Source organism: Schistocerca nitens, chromosome 9 (genome assembly GCF_023898315.1).
Source record: "Schistocerca nitens isolate TAMUIC-IGC-003100 chromosome 9, iqSchNite1.1, whole genome shotgun sequence".
Lineage (NCBI taxonomy): Eukaryota > Metazoa > Arthropoda > Insecta > Orthoptera > Acrididae > Schistocerca > Schistocerca nitens.
In genome coordinates, this window is record NC_064622.1 from 505,610,173 (window position 1) to 505,635,535 (window position 25,363).

A 25,363-nucleotide genomic window follows, 5' to 3' on the forward strand; every position below is an offset into this window, starting at 1 on the left:
GAAGTGATAGTTAAGGTCATCAGATTTAAACCAGAAAAATTTGTCGTTTTGAAGGTTTCAGAGAACGGAAAGGAATTGCTAACGCCGGTGTTAGAAAACGTCTACAGTTAAATGCTATTGCAAAAATTTAGAAGAAGGGAACTATATTAATGAACATGTGCACTTCATAAACAACCTTCCGACATGTTAGACCTATATGACGAACAAAGCTCAAATTTATATCGTTGACAGTCGGTTTGAATCTTTTCAGGACCTATTTTACAGTGAAGCACCTTGGAATTTGCAAAGCAGAAATCCATGATATTAACTTAATTTACTAAGTCGAAATCGGACGAAGATTGATGTTTAAAGGCATTCTTCAGATTTCGCATAAGAAATTTTTACTAGCAGTTCGCAACTCCATTAAAATGGAAAATAAAAGGTTGTCGTCAGCGGCTTCTACCGTGATTCGAACTTATAGTACAAGCACTGCAACGCACAAGGGAACCTCTGAGCTAACGACACACTGGCGGCCAGAGGCGGACTATAGTCACTGCGATGTTGCCTGAGCCTCAAAACGCAACCTTAAACACACAAACAGAAGAGGTGGAGATTACTGTTTTAACGTCCCGTCGACAACGATGTCATTAGAGACGGAGCACAAGCTCGGATTAGGGAAGGATGGGGAAGGAAATCGGCCGTGCCCTTCCTAAGGAACCATCCCGGCATTTGCCTGAAGCGATTTAGGGAAATCATTGAAAACCTAAATCAGGATGGCCGGGCGCGGGATTGCACCGTCGTCCTCCCGAATGCACACACAAACAGGTGTTACTTATGTGAAGAACGCCGTTCTTGGAGTCCAGAAATTAAATATACTTTCTAATTGTGTCATCTTGCAGTGGATTATAATATCGTACGAGTCTTCGATGTGGAAAACGAATGTCAAGTGAATTTAGCGAGGTAACGCCGATCTACAACCGGAAGTAAATGCACTATCAGAGTGTTGACAAATACTTGCTACGACGCTGCCATTTCTCGGCTCTCTGACGAGGCAGCTCTTCAGCGAAATGCTTGCCGTGATTCTCCGATACGGTTCTTCAGAGTGGAGACGCGCGCGCACGTTTGGTTTTTATGCGGCGTTCTCCCCTGATGGTTTCTGACGTCGCCTTGTGGGCTATGTATACATATGAGACATTCAATTATCATTAATCCAGAATGATACAAGTTTCAGCTTCCGGCGTGGAAGAAGGCTGTTGACGCCGACATTATATCATTTCAACGTAGGGAAAGCAAAACGGATCATTCAATGTTTCTCATTCAACATAAAGCATGTGAGATAAATTTCCGTAACGTTCATAATCATCTAAAAATACAAACGAAGTAAAAATACACCGGAAGCTTATTCGAATTGAATATAATGTAAGATACCAAAGGCTTTGCACCTCGATGTCGAATTTGTCCACTTGCAATCGTTTGCAGCATGCACATAGAATGTCATGATTACCACGAGAATGAAGAAATATGTTGGTAAGGATGGAAGCAAGAAGAGACGCAGTCAACAAATATTCTATTCCTCATGGCATTCATTTCATTTGACACGTAAGAAGAGGTAAAGCGGGAATTTACTTTCGTTAACACGAAAGATATGCCGCACATATTGATAACGAGGAAGTCTGCGTCTTCATACGTTTCCTCCTTGAAATCTGTATGCTCTATTATATACTAAGTAGCCCTTTCATTGTTTCAGTAATGTTACCCTCTTGTTTGACCCCGTAACGATGAACAGATTCCAAATGCATGTCTCTGCGTGAAAGTAGCTGTTCGAACCCTTCCTGGGTTGTTTTTTGTGTTTTATTGCTTGGAATTCCTGAAGCAGACCACTGTGCCTTCCCCCCTCGTGGGTTAGGTCTCAAAACTAAACCGCTTTGTATACAATGGCATAATTTATTCATACAGCATCAGCATAAGACTCTTGCGAGTGAGAGAATGACAATAACAATCGTAACAAGAACAAGCAAATAATGAATGATGTTTATTCCAACGCAGAACGAGAATGGCTTTAAATATAAATATCTATATCTATATCCATATGTATTGATCTTTGAGTTGGCACAATGCAAATATATTCTTAGCATTTAGTTACTGAATTTAGTTCTGGATGTTTGCAGAGAAAAGGAAAAGCCGGTACTTCTCGCTAGTGTAATATAATGTGAACCAGCAACTACCCTTTCCTTAGAACACGACTCAAGCAGGTCCTCAAGTAGGCACTGCTGCATTCAGTTCCCTGACATTGCTCTGATGACGGTTAATGCAGATAGTTCCGATTATGAAATACAAAACGTATTGCAGGTTAGTTCCTAAGATAGTAACATTAAATTTGCGTTGTAGACGGCACATGAACGTGACGACTATCCATATTACTCATCAATATAAAAAGACAATATTTTGGGAATTTAGCAGGATTACTCAAAATGAATTCTGAAATTGGGTGACTGACCGCACAGGTGCTAAACGTCGTCAAGAGTATACGATGTCCTAATCGCATTAGGAATATGAAGATCGTCTTCGACAGCTCGCAACTTTCACATTGCTATCTCCACCCTACTCCAGACAGCTCTCGGTGGAGTTGCACTACGTTGCCGATGTTATGGAAGGCCTTCAAACCGACAACAGACCACATATTGAAAAATACAAGCGAATTCTCTTGCAGCGTAAACTTATTGTAACTAATCTAAAAATTATTGGAGAGGAACATTGTCCTATTCAAAAAAAGTAAAATGTTACACATTGTTGACGTCAAACGGACATTATCTATGTCCTGTCTTGTGTCCTACTCATCTATAATATCAAGTGTACTATGAAAATGATTATATATAATGGATTATAAGGTAATGCATTGATACCAGATGGTGGGGGCCGGCCGATGTGGCCGTGCGGTTCTAGGCGCTTCAGTCTGGAACCGCGTGACCGCTACGGTCGCAGGTTCGAATCCTGCCTCGGGCATGGATGTGTGTGATGTCCTTAGGAGGAGGAGGAGGAGATTAGTGTTTAACGTCCCGTCGACAACGAGGTCATTAGAGACGGAGCGCAAGCTCGGGTGAGGGAAGGATGGGGAAGGAAATCGGCCGTGCCCTTTCAAAGGAACCATCCCGGCATTTGCCTGAAGCGATTTAGGGAAATCACGGAAAACCTAAATCAGGATGGCCGGAGACGGGATTGAACCGTCGTCCTCCCGAATGCGAGTCCAGTGTGCTAACCACTGCGCCACCTCGCTCGGGATGTCCTTAGGTTAGTTAGGTTTAAGTAGTTCTAAGTTCTAGGGGACTGATGACCTTAGAAGTTAAGTCCCATAGTGCTCAGAGCCATTTGAACCATTTGAACTATTTAACACAAAATGACATTAAAAATTTAAGTTATTCACGAGCAGCTAGTTGAGAATATGTATGAACATTAAATGACACGACGAACCGTCTTGTTCTGCATATGGATTCAAACCCAGCTCATGCAGACTAAGCAAAGATTTCGTGACTGACGGAAACTAACAGTCATTCCTGATTAGGCATACAGAGAGTGATATACCTCGATTTTAGACAGTATCAGTTAGCAAATATCAACTTTAAATTGCATAACGCAAACATTTTTAACAGACGCGAATTCCTACCCAGCATCTATTGTCCCTGTTAACGAACTACGAGAGATGTTAAATATTGCTTCTTCACAAGTAACTTACTTGAAATGCCGTGAGGTAAAGCTGTGTGTTGGACACGGATTCGAACCCGGAACCTAATCGGATTGCTATCGAAGCACAGTCAAATGTGACATATCGGAATTTCGCGGCAGTAACTAGATGTTTTAACTGAAATGACGAGACGAAACATTAATTTTTTCCTTCCCAGGACTCCAACCTGGCACCTATCGCTGTTATATTCTAGAGAAAACGAACGTTAAATATGGGTTTGTTGCACCAGCAGTGACATGTGAGCATGTTTGAACTGAAATAATATGACGAAGAGTTCAGCGCTCACTGGGAATAGAGCCCCACACATATCGTTGTTGACTACACACAGAGACGTCAGCTACCGAATTTTTCTCCACCAGCTGCTCAGAATAGCATCTTGAACTTACAGTCATCTCGCAAATAGTTCTGTCTCACTGGGAGTTAAAAACGTCAGATATCGTTAGTGTTGACAGCGAATGAAAATACATTAAAAATCAAAATTATTATCCACCAGCAGATAGGTGTTCTCATGCTAGAGCTTGATAATACATAATTAAATCTTTAGTGCTGGGCCAGGATTCGATCCCATTCACGCATAATATGTGAAGGTGTTGAGGAATCTGCAGTTTTGAACAAACAACAAATTGTAGCCGAGCTGTATTGCCACGAAGGGATCAAATTCCGCGTTAAGGGCGGTCTGAGTTGCATTCCCAGTTCAGAACCAATTTTATCGACATATAGAAGCTCAAATAAAAGATGGAATAAGTGTCCTGTGACCATATATAGCGTTTGTGTCGTCACTTGAAATAAATAACTAGTATAGGAAAGGTTACTGGTGATAGAGTTTCTACATGTCGCCACTCCAGACTTTATTGTGGTTCAACCTACCGTCTACTTGGTAAAGAAGGAATATCATCTTTAATGTGAATTTTCAGACCACGCAGCCATTATATCTCCTTCACTTGGTGTAGCCAGGAGAGAATGGAATCTGTCTCTCCCTATCTAAAATCATTGACAGAAGTGGGAATCGAACCCAGACCATAGGTATAACAACCTACCATCCGTCCAACAGACCACGAAATCCTCTTCTCTGCGAGTCATTTTTCTATCGTAACGCAGTTGCGCCACACTGGATGAGAATTCTGACACACAGGCTCCCTGTAGTAATTTGCAGCATGTTCAGTAAATTCATTTACTTGGTTGACCGAATTACCATGAACTAGCTGCCTCGGCTACCCAGTGCATACATTCGACTATTTTGTAATCACAGAAATAAAATCACGTAACTGCCACCTACACACAACTGCCAACATTGTAGGATGCAGAAGTTTAAATAGGAAGTGTTCCTTTCCACTTGAGCTATTCTATTGCGCTATCTGTTACTAGAAAACGTCGTTCAGTCCAAAAGAAAAGCTGTAACTGTTTGTCTCTCAGAAGTCAACACCTGGCCATATGCATAATCTCACAGTGCTGTGGAATCCAAAAGTTCTGGAGGAATAGTTGCCGAGCTCTGGAGCTGTTGTAGCTACGTGTCAGCTTGTAGCATAGATAAGATGTCGCGAGTTCGAATACATTCAGTGCTACATTTTTTAAAACGCAATTCTGCTGTCTGCTGAAGTTATCAATCTAATGGAACTTTGAACATAATTCCTTCACTTCTCAACCCAAAGTAGTCGCATGTGGAAAAAGGACTAACTACTGTGACATTTTGTTCTATTCAGGTTTAATAGACAGCAGGCAGCAGATGCATCTCGAAGATGTGCAGGGAGAGCGCATCGTGCCATAATATGTCGGAAAAGTATTTTCTACATTAGCCGTCGTGTGGTAGTGATATTTTATTCTTCTTCAAACTTTGATTGACAGCTTTAACTCAGAACACGTTTTCTACATGCATGTAATCAATAAACTGCATGTGCATTGTCAGACTGTCATAGGTAACATCAGAGAATTCGCATACATCGTTGATGATTAATTTCTCTCTCATGTTTACTATTGTTTTAACAACACTAAAGGAAACCTTACGAAAATTGTGCACTGTATTATAAGAAATGAATTAAAACTAACCATGATAACCTTACGACGAAAGTATCTGTACACAAGCATGCCTCTATCGACACGAATTAGTAAAATACTACTCACTTAGATTTTGATTGGGTCTGTGTTTAATTGGTATGCTGTGTCATACTCAAGAGGTATACAAATGTGGCATTTCATAAATATAGTTACGTATTCCTAGAAACCCAAAATTCGCTTGTCAGCAGCGGAAAGAGGCGTTACCTGTTGTGCAGCATTGTAAGTTTTTCAACATTGCACTATGAGCTGAAAGCATTTTCTTGCGATTTCCTTATTGATGTTTGATCTGACTGCTTGTAGCTCTTTCACAGAAGGGATAAAAAAGTTACAGTCAGTGAGACTGGAACTGCGAACCGTAACAGACGCTGTTTCACAGGTCAGCACGTTACCACAGAGCTGGCGAGGAGGTATGGGTCTCAGCTTCCTATTACGACGGCAATAGTAACTAGAACTCGTAAACCGCTATTTAAAGGTCGAGATTAGTTGCGATTTCCACCTGCAACGACTTTTCTGGGCTGAAAACCGTAAATTGTCAATCTTTTGTTACCCTTCAAGCTATAATAACTCAGATTATTCAATGGAAATGACAGGTAAAATCAAGTGAACTTTGAGGCTTAATTCCGTGCACACCAGGAAGTAACTCGTCGATCACAGAGTTGCCAAACATACGTTGCCTTGTTGCCAAATCTCAGTTACAGTACCAGCAGGAAGAAGACGAACCGATGTGATCCTACAGCGGTCTGGGAAGTGACCATAGCTGGTGTCTCCAAGTCGCGGCTGCTACGGCCTGGAATACGTAATGCGTCTGATTCGCTTTCTGTAACTAGGTTTAGGGACTGGAGCGTAGTTACTAATAATACTCAGAACTGACTGCAAACTGAGCATCATAAATCAGTAACTCTCATTGTTGTTTTTATATTTCTTTCGTAAGTGCACTCAAAACTAAGAAAGTCATTCACAGGCGTTTTCGTGCCTCGCCGATAGTCGAGCACAACATACAAATAAAAATAAAAAAGAATGTGTGTGTGTGTGTGTGTGTGTGTGTGTGTGTGTGTGAGTGTGTGTGTGAGAGAGAGAGAGAGAGAGAGAGAGAGAGAGAGAGAGAGAGAGAGAGAGAGAGAGAAATAAAAAGCAATGAGAGAGAGTATAAAAAATTGTTGTAAAGAAATTAAATCATGGTATTTAAAGAAATCTTTCATTAAAATGACACGTTCCACATCATTAATAAATGTCGTATTCATGATCTATGGAACAAGAGTTAGTCTAATGTAATCTAATCTAATCACATCATATTGATGATTAGCCATGAAGAGTCATGAATTACCGAAATTTTTGCTAATAACAGTAACCAAATCTAAACTTGAAAATAAAAGACGACAATTTTTGTAATAAACCGTGACCCTGTTATCTAACCACGAAAGATGTCTGATATACCTCCATTCTGAAGTAACAAAGTGTGCATGCATTTAAAGATGAAGTGCATGATGTGAAGTTCTGTGACGGAGATACGAACCCAACACGTAATCCGATTGCTAACTACGAAAAATCAAATGTTACGTATCGGTTTTTCTTAAGAGCCGCTAGGTGTCTGAATCTAAAATAAGGATACAAACTTTTGTGCCTAAGCGACAATCGAACTGCACACCTACCGTGCATCCACGAATATAGCTTAAGTATCAGTTGCTTACTCATGAACAGTAAGATGTGTGCGTGTTTGACCAGAAATAACGACACCTGTTGCGATTGTTGGCAACACATGAACAGACATTGAAATTGCGCGTTAATTTTCACTAGCAGGTGGGTGTGCACTTGATAAAGCTAGAAATGAAATTATGAATATTTTTGTACTGGATCAGGTTTCAGACCCACATACTTACCTTTGGAGGAGACCTAGAGAAGATTGCAGTCTTGGGAAAAGGAACGAAATCACTGAACTATACTGTTCCGAGAGATTCAGATCCTCGAAAGAGGAGATAAGAATTCGAATCACAGTCCAGCACCAAATTTTTAAACGTCTCTAGTTCAATCAAGTACAAGTAAAATAAGAGCCCTGTCCCTTTAAATGGCTATCGGTTCATCAAATAAAATAAAATTTTCTAATTTAAGTAAGCTTACTGGCGACTGTATTTCTGTTTACCATGACTTCCGCTGTGTCATTTCCCAACGTAAACCGGCTCTGCCCAGTTGGTAATGAAGGAATGTGATGTTTAATGCGGATTCTGGATTATAACGTCTTTCTCTTGAGGTTACCAGAGGTAAAATCTGTTTGTGCCTCTTAAAAGTAAATGCCTGAACCCACGCATTGCACTTGTGATAGTTCGTTCTACCAGACCACATTTCCCAGCCCCAGGAGTGTGCTGTAACGGATGATGTGCTTAGCTTACAAAATTAGTCACGGTGGAAAAAATGCGAGTCTATTAAATGGTCAAATAGAAGCAAGCTTCTGACGCAGAGATTATGCTATTCTCATGTCAGCAGGATGTAAAGACTCTTCTAGGCATCATAGGCTGGATGTGAAGCCATTTTGATTTTTCACAAATTCAGCAAATTTCTTAGTTCGAGAAAATCCACTGTGAAGTGTCTGAGACTGTATCTACAACACATATTGCACGCTTAAGACCCAGAAGAATTAAAAAAAAAGTAGTTTATGAGAGCAACGTTAACCATAGCGTTCGAAGTATTCATAGTATTGTATACGTGTGTGTAAACGCCTTCCAATGACCACTCAAGAAAGACAAGGATACACAGTCTAGCTTCAATATTATAAATACGCCTCAGTTTGTGGATGAACTCAGACTTAGGTTGATAATTGTGAAAATTTAGCAGCACTGTACCCATTGGTGTTAAACTCGTTTTCAACCAATGATTCCCATAGCTACAGGGATAGTACTTGTGATACCTCTTAGGCAAAATACTTAAGCAATGTTATCAGACGAAAAGATCAACCTGACACAAACTGTGGGAAGTTTGTTTTACAACCTTCGTACCTGGATATTCAGCTTTTTCCTATTTGAGATATCTGTGAACGTTGCTGCTTAAGACGATTTAAGCAGAAACTAAATACCCTCAGCTTCGACAATGTTTAAAGAAATCGTCTTATCGGCACTAAATCGTGGTTTGTGAATTGTTTACCGGCCGTACTCTTCCCTATTTTGCCGGTTGGAAGGCGAAAGCTTACTGACAAATTTCACACAGAAATTACTGTTACAGTGTACTTATGGAGCCAAATGAGTCAATTGCGTATTTTCCGGTGAGAAAGAGCACTGGCAAACAGTCTTCGCTACATTAGGTTATTTAAACTGGTGTCACTCTGAGCTAGAATTTATGGTCAGCGACTAAGTGTAAGGTCAACGTTTCGGATGCGAGTTTTGCGACTGTGAAATACTTTCCTACATTATAGAAGCGAATATTAAATTTGAACTAATATTGAGAAAATTTTGTACTTGGACAGCTTAGAATGAAAATACTTCTGTTTATTGCAAAGGGAAACAATACTTTCTAAAACACTGTCATACACTACTTGAAACAGGTCATGTCGACCAAATCATGTGGAAGAACTAACAGCGACGTATATCGGAAGGCAGTAAGATCTCTTGCCTTCTGGTTTGTCAGTACTCGATAGCCATTTCTAGGCGAAAGTAAATGAAGAAAGGCAGTGCGTTTTTGTTATCAAGTAACGTCTTCGTCAATTACTTTAGTTTTAATGTAATCTACGAGTAATTGCTGGTGTTTGATATTAACATGAAAAGGATTCCGTAGACAGGGAAAGAACCTGTTCATGGGAAACTCCTTCTATAGTGACCAAAAGGCACTAAATGATGCTCAAGCACTTGTGTTACAGCAGCGGTATGAATAAAATGATATTAATAATAACAGTAATAATCGAATTATCCGGCAACTTCACACTTCAGTGGATTTTCTCGAACTAAGAAATTTGCTGAATTTGTGAAAAATCAAAATGGCTTCACATCCAGCCTATGATGCCTAGAAGAGTCTTTACATCCTGCTGACATGAGAATAGCATAATCTCTGCGTCAGAAGCTTGCTTCTATTTGACCATTTAATAGACTCGCATTTTTTCCACCGTGACTAATTTTGTAAGCTAAGCACATCATCCGTTACAGCACACTCCTGGGGCTGGGAAATGTGGTCTGGTAGAACGAACTATCACAAGTGCAATGCGTGGGTTCAGGCATTTACTTTTAAGAGGCACAAACAGATTTTACCTCTGGTAACCTCAAGAGAAAGACGTTATAATCCAGAATCCGCATTAAACATCATGTTCCTTCATTACCAACTGGGCAGAGCCGGTTTACGTTGGGAAATGACACAGCGGAGGTCATGGTAAACAGAAATACAGTCGCCAGTAAGCTTACTTAAATTAGAAAATTTTATTTTATTTGATGAACCGATAGCCATTTAAAGGGACAGGGCTCTTATTTTACTTGTGCTTGATTGAACTAGAGACGTTTAAAAATTTGGTGCTGGACTGTGATTCGAATTCTTATCTCCTCTTTCGAGGATCTGAATCTCTCGGAACAGTATAGTTCAGTGATTTCGTTCCTTTTCCCAAGACTGCAATCTTCTCTAGGTCTCCTCCAAAGGTAAGTATGTGGGTCTGAAACCTGATCCAGTACAAAAATATTCATAATTTCATTTCTAGCTTTATCAAGTGCACACCCACCTGCTAGTGAAAATTAACGCGCAATTTCAATGTCTGTTCATGTGTTGCCAACAATCGCAACAGGTGTCGTTATTTCTGGTCAAACACGCACACATCTTACTGTTCATGAGTAAGCAACTGATACTTAAGCTATATTCGTGGATGCACGGTAGGTGTGCAGTTCGATTGTCGCTTAGGCACAAAAGTTTGTATCCTTATTTTAGATTCAGACACCTAGCGGCTCGTAAGAAAAACCGATACGTAACATTTGATTTTTCGTAGTTAGCAATCGGATTACGTGTTGGGTTCGTATCTCCGTCACAGAACTTCACATCATGCACTTCATCTTTAAATGCATGCACACTTTGTTACTTCAGAATGGAGGTATATCAGACATCTTTCGTGGTTAGATAACAGGGTCACGGTTTATTACAAAAATTGTCGTCTTTTATTTTCAAGTTTAGATTTGGTTACTGTTATTAGCAAAAATTTCGGTAATTCATGACTCTTCATGGCTAATCATCAATATGATGTGATTAGATTAGATTACATTAGACTAACTCTTGTTCCATAGATCATGAATACGACATTTATTAATGATGTGGAACGTGTCATTTTAATGAAAGATTTCTTTAAATACCATGATTTAATTTCTTTACAACAATTTTTTATACTCTCTCTCATTGCTTTTTATTTCTCTCTCTCTCTCTCTCTCTCTCTCTCTCTCTCTCTCTCTCTCTCTCTCTCTCACACACACTCACACACACTCACACACACTCACACACACACACACACACACACACACACACACACACACACACACACACACACATTCTTTTTTATTTTTATTTGTATGTTGTGCTCGACTATCGGCGAGGCACGAAAACGCCTGTGAATGACTTTCTTAGTTTTGAGTGCACTTACGAAAGAAATATAAAAACAACAATGAGAGTTACTGATTTATGATGCTCAGTTTGCAGTCAGTTCTGAGTATTATTAGTAACTACGCTCCAGTCCCTAAACCTAGTTACAGAAAGCGAATCAGACGCATTACGTATTCCAGGCCGTAGCAGCCGCGACTTGGAGACACCAGCTATGGTCACTTCCCAGACCGCTGTAGGATCACATCGGTTCGTCTTCTTCCTGCTGGTACTGTAACTGAGATTTGGCAACAAGGCAACGTATGTTTGGCAACTCTGTGATCGACGAGTTACTTCCTGGTGTGCACGGAATTAAGCCTCAAAGTTCACTTGATTTTACCTGTCATTTCCATTGAATAATCTGAGTTATTATAGCTTGAAGGGTAACAAAAGATTGACAATTTACGGTTTTCAGCCCAGAAAAGTCGTTGCAGGTGGAAATCGCAACTAATCTCGACCTTTAATAGCGGTTTACGAGTTCTAGTTACTATTGCCGTCGTAATAGGAAGCTGAGACCCATACCTCCTCGCCAGCTCTGTGGTAACGTGCTGACCTGTGAAACAGCGTCTGTTACGGTTCGCAGTTCCAGTCTCACTGACTGTAACTTTTTTATCCCTTCTGTGAAAGAGCTACAAGCAGTCAGATCAAACATCAATAAGGAAATCGCAAGAAAATGCTTTCAGCTCATAGTGCAATGTTGAAAAACTTACAATGCTGCACAACAGGTAACGCCTCTTTCCGCTGCTGACAAGCGAATTTTGGGTTTCTAGGAATACGTAACTATATTTATGAAATGCCACATTTGCATACCTCTTGAGTATGACACAGCATACCAATTAAACACAGACCCAATCAAAATCTAAGTGAGTAGTATTTTACTAATTCGTGTCGATAGAGGCATGCTTGTGTACAGATACTTTCGTCGTAAGGTTATCATGGTTAGTTTTAATTCATTTCTTATAATACAGTGCACAATTTTCGTAAGGTTTCCTTTAGTGTTGTTAAAACAATAGTAAACATGAGAGAGAAATTAATCATCAACGATGTATGCGAATTCTCTGATGTTACCTATGACAGTCTGACAATGCACATGCAGTTTATTGATTACATGCATGTAGAAAACGTGTTCTGAGTTAAAGCTGTCAATCAAAGTTTGAAGAAGAATAAAATATCACTACCACACGACGGCTAATGTAGAAAATACTTTTCCGACATATTATGGCACGATGCGCTCTCCCTGCACATCTTCGAGATGCATCTGCTGCCTGCTGTCTATTAAACCTGAATAGAACAAAATGTCACAGTAGTTAGTCCTTTTTCCACATGCGACTACTTTGGGTTGAGAAGTGAAGGGAATTATGTTCAAAGTTCCATTAGATTGATAACTTCAGCAGACAGCAGAATTGCGTTTTAAAAAATGTAGCACTGAATGTATTCGAACTCGCGACATCTTATCTATGCTACAAGCTGACACGTAGCTACAACAGCTCCAGAGCTCGGCAACTATTCCTCCAGAACTTTTGGATTCCACAGCACTGTGAGATTATGCATATGGCCAGGTGTTGACTTCTGAGAGACAAACAGTTACAGCTTTTCTTTTGGACTGAACGACGTTTTCTAGTAACAGATAGCGCAATAGAATAGCTCAAGTGGAAAGGAACACTTCCTATTTAAACTTCTGCATCCTACAATGTTGGCAGTTGTGTGTAGGTGGCAGTTACGTGATTTTATTTCTGTGATTACAAAATAGTCGAATGTATGCACTGGGTAGCCGAGGCAGCTAGTTCATGGTAATTCGGTCAACCAAGTAAATGAATTTACTGAACATGCTGCAAATTACTACAGGGAGCCTGTGTGTCAGAATTCTCATCCAGTGTGGCGCAACTGCGTTACGATAGAAAAATGACTCGCAGAGAAGAGGATTTCGTGGTCTGTTGGACGGATGGTAGGTTGTTATACCTATGGTCTGGGTTCGATTCCCACTTCTGTCAATGATTTTAGATAGGGAGAGACAGATTCCATTCTCTCCTGGCTACACCAAGTGAAGGAGATATAATGGCTGCGTGGTCTGAAAATTCACATTAAAGATGATATTCCTTCTTTACCAAGTAGACGGTAGGTTGAACCACAATAAAGTCTGGAGTGGCGACATGTAGAAACTCTATCACCAGTAACCTTTCCTATACTAGTTATTTATTTCAAGTGACGACACAAACGCTATATATGGTCACAGGACACTTATTCCATCTTTTATTTGAGCTTCTATATGTCGATAAAATTGGTTCTGAACTGGGAATGCAACTCAGACCGCCCTTAACGCGGAATTTGATCCCTTCGTGGCAATACAGCTCGGCTACAATTTGTTGTTTGTTCAAAACTGCAGATTCCTCAACACCTTCACATATTATGCGTGAATGGGATCGAATCCTGGCCCAGCACTAAAGATTTAATTATGTATTATCAAGCTCTAGCATGAGAACACCTATCTGCTGGTGGATAATAATTTTGATTTTTAATGTATTTTCATTCGCTGTCAACACTAACGATATCTGACGTTTTTAACTCCCAGTGAGACAGAACTATTTGCGAGATGACTGTAAGTTCAAGATGCTATTCTGAGCAGCTGGTGGAGAAAAATTCGGTAGCTGACGTCTCTGTGTGTAGTCAACAACGATATGTGTGGGGCTCTATTCCCAGTGAGCGCTGAACTCTTCGTCATATTATTTCAGTTCAAACATGCTCACATGTCACTGCTGGTGCAACAAACCCATATTTAACGTTCGTTTTCTCTAGAATATAACAGCGATAGGTGCCAGGTTGGAGTCCTGGGAAGGAAAAAATTAATGTTTCGTCTCGTCATTTCAGTTAAAACATCTAGTTACTGCCGCGAAATTCCGATATGTCACATTTGACTGTGCTTCGATAGCAATCCGATTAGGTTCCGGGTTCGAATCCGTGTCCAACACACAGCTTTACCTCACGGCATTTCAAGTAAGTTACTTGTGAAGAAGCAATATTTAACATCTCTCGTAGTTCGTTAACAGGGACAATAGATGCTGGGTAGGAATTCGCGTCTGTTAAAAATGTTTGCGTTATGCAATTTAAAGTTGATATTTGCTAACTGATACTGTCTAAAATCGAGGTATATCACTCTCTGTATGCCTAATCAGGAATGACTGTTAGTTTCCGTCAGTCACGAAATCTTTGCTTAGTCTGCATGAGCTGGGTTTGAATCCATATGCAGAACAAGACGGTTCGTCGTGTCATTTAATGTTCATACATATTCTCAACTAGCTGCTCGTGAATAACTTAAATTTTTAATGTCATTTTGTGTTAAATAGTTCAAATGGTTCAAATGGCTCTGAGCACTATGGGACTTAACTTCTAAGGTCATCAGTCCCCTAGAACTTAGAACTACTTAAACCTAACTAACCTAAGGACATCACACACATCCATGCCCGAGGCAGGATTCGAACCTGCGACCGTAGCGGTCACGCGGTTCCAGACTGAAGCGCCTAGAACCGCACGGCCACATCGGCCGGCCCCCACCATCTGGTATCAATGCATTACCTTATAATCCATTATATATAATCATTTTCATAGTACACTTGATATTATAGATGAGTAGGACACAAGACAGGACATAGATAATGTCCGTTTGACGTCAACAATGTGTAACATTTTACTTTTTTTGAATAGGACAATGTTCCTCTCCAATAATTTTTAGATTAGTTACAATAAGTTTACGCTGCAAGAGAATTCGCTTGTATTTTTCAATATGTGGTCTGTTGTCGGTTTGAAGGCCTTCCATAACATCGGCAACGTAGTGCAACTCCACCGAGAGCTGTCTGGAGTAGGGTGGAGATAGCAATGTGAAAGTTGCGAGCTGTCGAAGACGATCTTCATATTCCTAATGCGATTAGGACATCGTATACTCTTGACGACGTTTAGCACCTGTGCGGTCAGTCACCCAATTTCAGAATTCATTTTGAGTAATCCTGCTAAATTCCCAAAATATTGTCTTTTTATATTGATGAGTAATATGGATAGTCGTCACGTTCATGTGCCGTCTACAACGCAAATTTAATGTTACTATCTTAGGAACTAACCTGCAATACGTTTTGTATTTCATAATCGGAACTATCTGCATTAACCGTCATCAGAGCAATGTCAGGGAACTGAATGCAGCAGTGCCTACTTGAGGACCTGCTTGAGTCGTGTTCTAAGGAAAGGGTAGTTGCTGGTTCACATTATATTACACTAGCGAGAAGTACCGGCTTTTCCTTTTCTCTGCAAACATCCAGAACTAAATTCAGTAACTAAATGCTAAGAATATATTTGCATTGTGCCAACTCAAAGATCAATACATATGGATATAGATATAGATATTTATATTTAAAGCCATTCTCGTTCTGCGTTGGAATAAACATCATTCATTATTTGCTTGTTCTTGTTACGATTGTTATTGTCATTCTCTCACTCGCAAGAGTCTTATGCTGATGCTGTATGAATAAATTATGCCATTGTATACAAAGCGGTTTAGTTTTGAGACCTAACCCACGAGGGGGGAAGGCACAGTGGTCTGCTTCAGGAATTCCAAGCAATAAAACACAAAAAACAACCCAGGAAGGGTTCGAACAGCTACTTTCACGCAGAGACATGCATTTGGAATCTGTTCATCGTTACGGGGTCAAACAAGAGGGTAACATTACTGAAACAATGAAAGGGCTACTTAGTATATAATAGAGCATACAGATTTCAAGGAGGAAACGTATGAAGACGCAGACTTCCTCGTTATCAATATGTGCGGCATATCTTTCGTGTTAACGAAAGTAAATTCCCGCTTTACCTCTTCTTACGTGTCAAATGAAATGAATGCCATGAGGAATAGAATATTTGTTGACTGCGTCTCTTCTTGCTTCCATCCTTACCAACATATTTCTTCATTCTCGTGGTAATCATGACATTCTATGTGCATGCTGCAAACGATTGCAAGTGGACAAATTCGACATCGAGGTGCAAAGCCTTTGGTATCTTACATTATATTCAATTCGAATAAGCTTCCGGTGTATTTTTACTTCGTTTGTATTTTTAGATGATTATGAACGTTACGGAAATTTATCTCACATGCTTTATGTTGAATGAGAAACATTGAATGATCCGTTTTGCTTTCCCTACGTTGAAATGATATAATGTCGGCGTCAACAGCCTTCTTCCACGCCGGAAGCTGAAACTTGTATCATTCTGGATTAATGATAATTGAATGTCTCATATGTATACATAGCCCACAAGGCGACGTCAGAAACCATCAGGGGAGAACGCCGCATAAAAACCAAACGTGCGCGCGCGTCTCCACTCTGAAGAACCGTATCGGAGAATCACGGCAAGCATTTCGCTGAAGAGCTGCCTCGTCAGAGAGCCGAGAAATGGCAGCGTCGTAGCAAGTATTTGTCAACACTCTGATAGTGCATTTACTTCCGGTTGTAGATCGGCGTTACCTCGCTAAATTCACTTGACATTCGTTTTCCACATCGAAGACTCGTACGATATTATAATCCACTGCAAGATGACACAATTAGAAAGTATATTTAATTTCTGGACTCCAAGAACGGCGTTCTTCACATAAGTAACACCTGTTTGTGTGTGCATTCGGGAGGACGACGGTGCAATCCCGCGCCCGGCCATCCTGATTTAGGTTTTCAATGATTTCCCTAAATCGCTTCAGGCAAATGCCGGGATGGTTCCTTAGGAAGGGCACGGCCGATTTCCTTCCCCATCCTTCCCTAATCCGAGCTTGTGCTCCGTCTCTAATGACATCGTTGTCGACGGGACGTTAAAACAGTAATCTCCACCTCTTCTGTTTGTGTGTTTAAGGTTGCGTTTTGAGGCTCAGGCAACATCGCAGTGACTATAGTCCGCCTCTGGCCGCCAGTGTGTCGTTAGCTCAGAGGTTCCCTTGTGCGTTGCAGTGCTTGTACTATAAGTTCGAATCACGGTAGAAGCCGCTGACGACAACCTTTTATTTTCCATTTTAATGGAGTTGCGAACTGCTAGTAAAAATTTCTTATGCGAAATCTGAAGAATGCCTTTAAACATCAATCTTCGTCCGATTTCGACTTAGTAAATTAAGTTAATATCATGGATTTCTGCTTTGCAAATTCCAAGGTGCTTCACTGTAAAATAGGTCCTGAAAAGATTCAAACCGACTGTCAACGATATAAATTTGAGCTTTGTTCGTCATATAGGTCTAACATGTCGGAAGGTTGTTTATGAAGTGCACATGTTCATTAATATAGTTCCCTTCTTCTAAATTTTTGCAATAGCATTTAACTGTAGACGTTTTCTAACACCGGCGTTAGCAATTCCTTTCCGTTCTCTGAAACCTTCAAAACGACAAATTTTTCTGGTTTAAATCTGATGACCTTAACTATCACTTCCGATCAACAATAAATACTTCATGAACCCACACATGGAACTCCAAATGTGCAGTGTGCCTGCACTGCTACAGAGCATGCATTGTAAGGTATTCACACAGTTTATCGCATAGACTTACCATAAGGAATGAAACAAGAACTGTAATACACTTTACACCACAGACGCTCACTCTGGCTTGACGAAAACATCCAAAAGTTGCACAAATAATTAAGTTTGAAAGGAAAAGAAACGAGGTATGAAGCATTTATAAATTCATCGAATGTAGTGAGATGGTTTAATTTCGTCCCAGTCTATAAAATTAATTTCGGGCCATACTCAGCTCTTGCCGATTACCCGCCTACTAATCAGGGCGTCTGTCTCCGTTGCTTTTGAGCGTGAATGGAAATTGTAGAAATTTTCTGTGGAGCAACATTTAATAATAAAGCGTTTTAAATCATCAAAAGCGATGAGCGGTAGCAGGCGCTTTCGATAAAGAACGGGGGAGTGCAGCGCCGCTGCTGTCGCCACGGCCGCTGCCAGTAGCCAGCAAATGGATCCCGCAGCTTTGCCGCATACGGCGTCCAGAGGAGGACAGTCTGCAGGAAATCTGCCGCAAAATCGTTACTGGATAAAATTTTGATATCGGTGTGTCAAAGCGAAATAGATTGAATCTGCGCTACCATTACATTCACGTCTTCAGCATTCAGACAGAAGAGGCTATAAAAATATTTTATGCCAGCTGCTCTCGATCCACTGACATTATGAACAGAAACAACGCACGCTACCGCTAGACCACAGGCGTAATCAGCCTAGAGTTTCTCTATCTTGGGACAAGTTTTCCTCCAGGAAGTGCCGCAGTCTACAGTGATGCCAGATTGTGCAGATAACCGGACTTAGAGAATTAGCGAGTTGGCCACTTTTTTTGTCCCATGTCGCGATCGGCGCGGACTTAGCCTCTGAAGCGGCCGGCCGCCGGTCGACGGTCGAGTTTTATGTCAAAGAGTGTACATCTATTTGTGATTGTAATCTCAGTTGTTGTTCTTAATATTTTTTCGTACTGATGAAGAAATGTCATTCTCTACTTGATTGCAATGGCGTTAACCTCTGAAGCTTTAGGTTCTCGGCCTTAGGATCTTTTAATAGGTCTGCTGGGAACGCATTTTCTTTAAGTATTGCGCCGTCCTACCTGATTGTTGTCTTGCAGGTGGTACTTCCTCTATTGTACTTTGTTGTCCACTCTTGGTATTGTTGTCTTCTTCCTCCTAATTTATTATTTACTTTCAGTTAGTATTTTTTTTCAGTACTACATCGTCTCCGTCATATCAACATACATGTATATTCATTGTGTTAACAATACTCAGTTTTACCCACTACGTATCGTGCCTGTGACTTGTCGCCACTTTATAATGTAATAAAAAAATATAATGGAATAATAAAGTGTGGCCCTTTTAGATATGTTGAAATTGATTGGCGATTCCATGGAGTGCTGTGTGCAGAACGGCCATGTATGTTAATTAAAAGGAAGGTCGGCGTTGGCCGTAATATTGTTTTGACAGCAGAATCGATTTTCGTTGAGTGGGCCCAGTATAATATTTTCTTTTTGAGAAGCGCTAATGATTAATAAAGGAGGTTGCAATTCACACCCTGTTCACATTAGAATAACATAAAATCTCTACCAGATTTCAATCAGTTTGAAAAAAAGGTGGCAACATTCGAATGAAACGATGGAGACAACTAATCGAGAATTAACTGCTGATCAAACGAAATGTATGCTAATAAAGTGACTAATTTTTATCAAGAGAATAATTTACAACGGAGTTACCCGTCTTGGAAGTAGTTCCATCACACCTCAACAGATCGCGGGACGAGCGAAACCTCTACCCTTACTGGGCACCTATTTCAATTAAATATCGTTTTCCCCTGGGCCCTCCACAGGAGCCGAGTGTCCAGGAAGTGTGGCGGACTAGCCGGCCAGTGTGACGTCACATCGTTGCCGTGCCCGTATGTCGCTGGCCCCGTCGCAAGCCGTGAGTTGCAACAAATAAAGGTCTAAACGCATGTCTGTATCACGTCAGTAGTGGAATGTTAACCGCCGGGCAACAGAATCACATGCTTTGTCAGTTTTTGTAAAACTTATTCACCGGAGCTATTACATAATCGAAAAATTTTCGTCTTAGTTGTTCGAGAACGGATGCCAGACAGTTGGAACCTGCATATACTGGTTGCGGGCGCATTGCTGGAAAACACAGAAACGGAAACGATTGTGGGTGAAAACCATGGATAGTGAGCTGAGAAGCTCGGAGCATTCAGCAGAATTTGCTTAGTGAGCTACAGTGCGAAGACAAAGAACAACGAAAATTATTTGGGAATGAGCGAACGAACACTTCAATTGGCCCTCAATGAAAGTGGCCTCTCATATTTGCATAGTCGTACTCGTTTAAGAAATGCCATTACTTAATTTTATTCATTCTAATACATGTTTTTCGAAAGCCTCAAGCAGTTTTATTCATGATATAAATAATTAAATACTGCACTAGTTAATTATTTTTTCGTGCTTAATGTGGCGCTTTTAGAGAATCTTTCATTATCAAGACGAAATATTCACATAGGTATTTTATGTGGTGTTTTATGTGCATTGTTCTGCCTCTCTTGTCCTGCACTTGTTATGGTCAACGGTAATCGGATTGATTTTTTTTTGTCAATCACGTGACATACATTCGTAAACACTTGTACTTGACCATAAGAATAAATTCTCGCAAATAGCAAAAAAAATGCTTTACTGGTGCAGTGTTTCATTCTTTAAATCGTGAATGCTATTTGTGCTAAAGATGGCCTCATGGCTAATTTAAGATTTTTCGCAACAGGCGAAAGCTCTTTCAGCCTGCAATATAGTACTCGGATCCCAAAATGTATAATTTTAAGGATTACTCCAGAAACATGTGAATCAATATATGAATCACCCACTGAGGAATTAATGAAGGTTATGTTCCATTATTTACAGTACAAACACACACATCATGTATGTATGCTTTGAACACACTGACTTTTCACACCACCATCTCCTTCCATATCCTTTTTGTACGTAAGCTTATCATTCAAAGCAACTTCGATTGCAGCTGATTGCTGCAGCTATTTCTTCATAAAATTACAACCGGTTATTACGGTTTTTGTAGTATGAAGCATTTCATATTTTTCATTCTTTGCAACGATCAGTGTGGTAGTATTCTCGCACCAAATATACATCGTCATTTTACACTACTGGCTACACCAAGAAGAAATGCAGATGTTAAACGGGCATTCATTGGACAAATATATTATACTAGAACTGACATGTGAGTACATTTACACGCAATTTGCGTGCATCGATCTAGAGAAATCAGTACCCATAACAACCACCTCTGCCCGTAATAACGGCCTTGATACGCCTGGTCATTGAGTCAAACAGAGCTTGGATGGCGTGTACAGGTACAGCTGCCCATGCAGCTTCAACACGATACCACAGTTCATCAAGAGTAGTGACTGGCGTATTGTGACGAGCCAGCTGCTCGGCCACCATTGACCTGACATTTTCAATTGGTGAGAGATCTGGAGAATGTGCTGGGCAGGGCAGCAGTCGATCATTTTGTGTATCCAGAAAGGTCCGTACAGGACCTGCAACATGCGGTCGTGCATTATCCTGCTGAAATGTAGGGTTTCGCAGGGATCGAATGAAGGGTAGAGCCACGGGTCGTAATACAGCTGAAATGTAACTGTTGTAGAAAGAACGAAAACAGCATGCCAAATCTAAAAGATCGCAAAATCCCCAGTATTTATGTTCCTTTCAGAGTGAACAACTAACAAGCCAATGTCAATAACGTCTATATGCAGTTGGATTTTGAAACATACATTGTGTTCGAACATTATGAATTATCTCGTCGAAGACATCGGTCTATTGACACTTAGTCCTGTGCGGCTAGTCCCGGCGGAGGTTAGTCATCCCTCGGGCGTGTGTGTGTGTTTTTGTCCTTAGTGTAATTTAGGTTAAGTAGTGCGTAAGCTTAGGGACTGATGACCTTAGCAGTCAAGTCCCGTAAGATTTCACACAAATTTGAAAATTTCTTGTGACACACAACTAGCTCCTTACTCACACGAAGTGCTGAGTGCTGTTGACAAGGCATTTAAATTTCTAGAATTCCAGAAGGCTTTTGACACCGTATCTCTCAAGCGGTTCTTAGTCATATTGCGTGCTTAAGAAATATCATCTCAGCACACTGGGTACGTGATTTCCTGTCAGAGATCACAGTTCGTAGTTATTGACAGAAAATTATAGAGTGAAACAAAAGTGATTTCTGGCGTTCCTCAAAGTAGTGGTATAGGCCTTCAGCTATTCTTTCTTTATAAACAATTTAGGAGACAGTCTGAGCAATCACCTTAGAACGTTTGCAGATGATGCTGCTGTTTATCGTCTAGTGAATCCATTAAACTTTGGTTATACGATAAATCAGTCAAATCTAAAGGCTCTAAATTAAACTAAATATATAGGAATTACGATCCCGAACATCTTAAATTGGAAAGAACACATAGGAAATGTTGGGGGGAAGGCGAATCAGACTGCGTTTTATTTGGCAGAACGCTTAGATGAACAGATATACTAAAGCGACTGCCTACACTAAGATTGTCTGTCCTCTTTTGAAGTTCTGCTGCGCGGTGTCAGATCTTTACCAGATAGTATTAACGGTCAACATCGAGAAAGTTCAAAGAAGGGCAGCCGGTTTTGTATTATTGAGAAATAGACAGTTTCACGATTATAATACAGGATTTGAGGTGGATATAATGAAAAAAGTCGTATTTCATTGCGGCGAAACTTTTCACGAAATTTCAAGCACCAACCTTTTCCTCCAAAAGTGAAAATGTTTTGTTGAGACTGATCTACATAGGGATAAGCGATAGAGGTGTTAGTTTTTTCCACGCGCAGTTAGTGTGGAATAACAAGGTCGTTCGATGAACTCCCTGCAAACACTTGAGTGTGATTTGCAGAGTAGCCATGTAGATGTAGATGACGGGTGGCACAGCCATGGGATTCTTAGTGTCACCGGCGGTCGCGAACTTCATCATCGAGCAATGTAAGGAGCAAGCTCCGAATTCTGCCAGGTTGCAACGATCTTGCTTCCTACGGTAGGTCTTTCTCGATATGACCTGATGGTGAAAATGCACTGCATTTCGTCGACCACATGAACGGTGTCTATGCCAACATTAAATCGTTGTCGAGTCGGAGAGGGATGGAAAGTTTCCGTTCTTGGGTTCTTGGGTTGTTGAGTTGTACAGGAAATCTATGTAAACTGACAGGTACTTGAACGCAAACAGTTTTCACCACCCTGCACACAACAAAGCGACACCGAACATGTTAGTACACGTAGCAAAGATTATTCCAGACTGTTGGGTCGGTCGCTCTGGACACGAGACGCAGAGCCCTCAGGATGGCCACCTTCCTCTCCCAACCAAACATCCACGGACTTTTTTTATTGGGGTACGTGAAAGAGCTTGCGTATGTGCATCATTAGCCAAAAACAATTTCTTAACTAAAACGCTTATTCTGAATGTGATCGTGACAGTAACACCACATATGCTTCAGAACGCGACACATGAAGTGTCATAGCTTGGACGTTCTTCGTGTCACCATATTGAGCCGTATATAACATCCACGAAGTACGTAAAAAGTAATATAACTTGCATTCATTGCAACGCTTATCGATGTTTAGATATTCATTCAACAGTTACATTCTTAAATCCTAGATTCTTTTTGAAGTGCTTTGCTTTGTTATAGCTTCCATAGCGTCCAACAAAAAGTAAGACAAATTGTTCATTATTTATAAGAAAAGCTGCCATATCCTTTCTTGTTATATCTTCACTCAAATGTCACTGGGATTCCATTTTGCGCCTGAGTAAACACTGCAAGCAAGCGATAAACTGATACGTGAAACGCCTTATCGTAATTCCACTCTTACATCTATAGACATGTTGCGCGACCTGCGTGCTGAGAGAGAGTGAGGGTCGCATTGCACCACTTACAAAACTACGTAAATCAGAGGTCAGCAGTCACAGGAGTACGTAAATGCAGGGGGTGGTGGAGCAGGAGGCCACGAGACCAGGTGTCGGGGAGTCTGCATCTCTAGAGAACTGTAAACTCCAAAGTTCCTCAGATTTCTTAATAACAGGACTCGTGCCGTGAGCAAAGCAACAGTTGGGTGCAAACGTCCCGTCAACTTTATCACTTGAGTCGTAGGACAAGCTTGGAAGGGGGAAAGGAACTAGCGGTGTTCTCCTCATTGGATATCTCTCCGCTTTCGTGTAAATTGATTTCTTATATTGCGATGAGTGCATCAGCCGCTTTCAGAGCCAACACGAAGGTTATGAGCCATAACCGATGTAGGGAAACGGAGGAAAGTCTAAATTCGGATGGCCTAATGGAATAAGAGTCCACTATGTATCACATAAGTTGCAGACCCTGACGAAACAGAAAATCCACGTTCTTGGATTTCGTAAAGGCATACCACATCATAGCATTCGATTGACCTTAACCAGGACATGCTCGTACAATCTGTGCATATTACTGTGATCTCAAAGAGGCACTTGAGTGATAATATTCGCTACATTATAATATATAGCGAAAGCTCAATAGAAACCAAAGTCCCATCAAGTGTGCCTCACAATTAAGTTTAGTAGAATCAGATTATCTCGACTTATATAGACGTTTTGTAAGAAAGTATCGGCTACATCCTCAGACGAGGCCGTTGTCTACTGCAGAGTGTCGATTTTGGAAAGTAAAAGGTATACCAGAATGACTTTCCTGCTATTTTGCTATGCGACACTAACTTAAACTTTGTTTCTTCTAACGCAATAATAGTACCTATAAACTGCTGCGATTACAACTTCAGTGGCAAGTTTTTGGAGCCTCTCACACCGTAAAAATACTTGGGTATGTACTATTACTACTACTACTACTACTACTACTACTACTACTACTATTACTACTACTACTGCTAATAATAATAATAATAATAATAATAATAATAATAATAATAATAATAATACCCGTGGAGGCCCGGGAAAAGAATAGGCCTCCGGTATGTTCTGCCAGTCGTAAAAGGCGACGAAAAGAACAAACCACTAATAGGGCTAACCCCCCTTTAGTGTGATTAGTTGGTTCAGGACAGAACTAAAGAAGCCTCGGACAAGCGCCGTCATGGTCGGGGACGACGCTTGAACCCTATGCCCGCCCACAATGGTAACGACACTGCTAGCCAACTGGAAAATGATTTAAATCCAAATAGAGGTGTTTTGCAGGATATGCTTCCTGCAACCACCCTAGAAGGAAAACAAAGACAGAGGATGAGATGGTCAGATGAAGTTAATCGACACCTCATGTTCTGTTATTACCAAGCAACTAACCTAGGAACCAACACAACTGGATACAGATCACAAGTATACACAACATTTATTACCAGATACCCAGAATTAAAATTTTTAACAGAACAACGACTAGCTGATCAGATCCGTGTAATAATCAAAAATAACAGGATACCCCAGTCAGAATTAGAAAACATCAAACAACAAGTA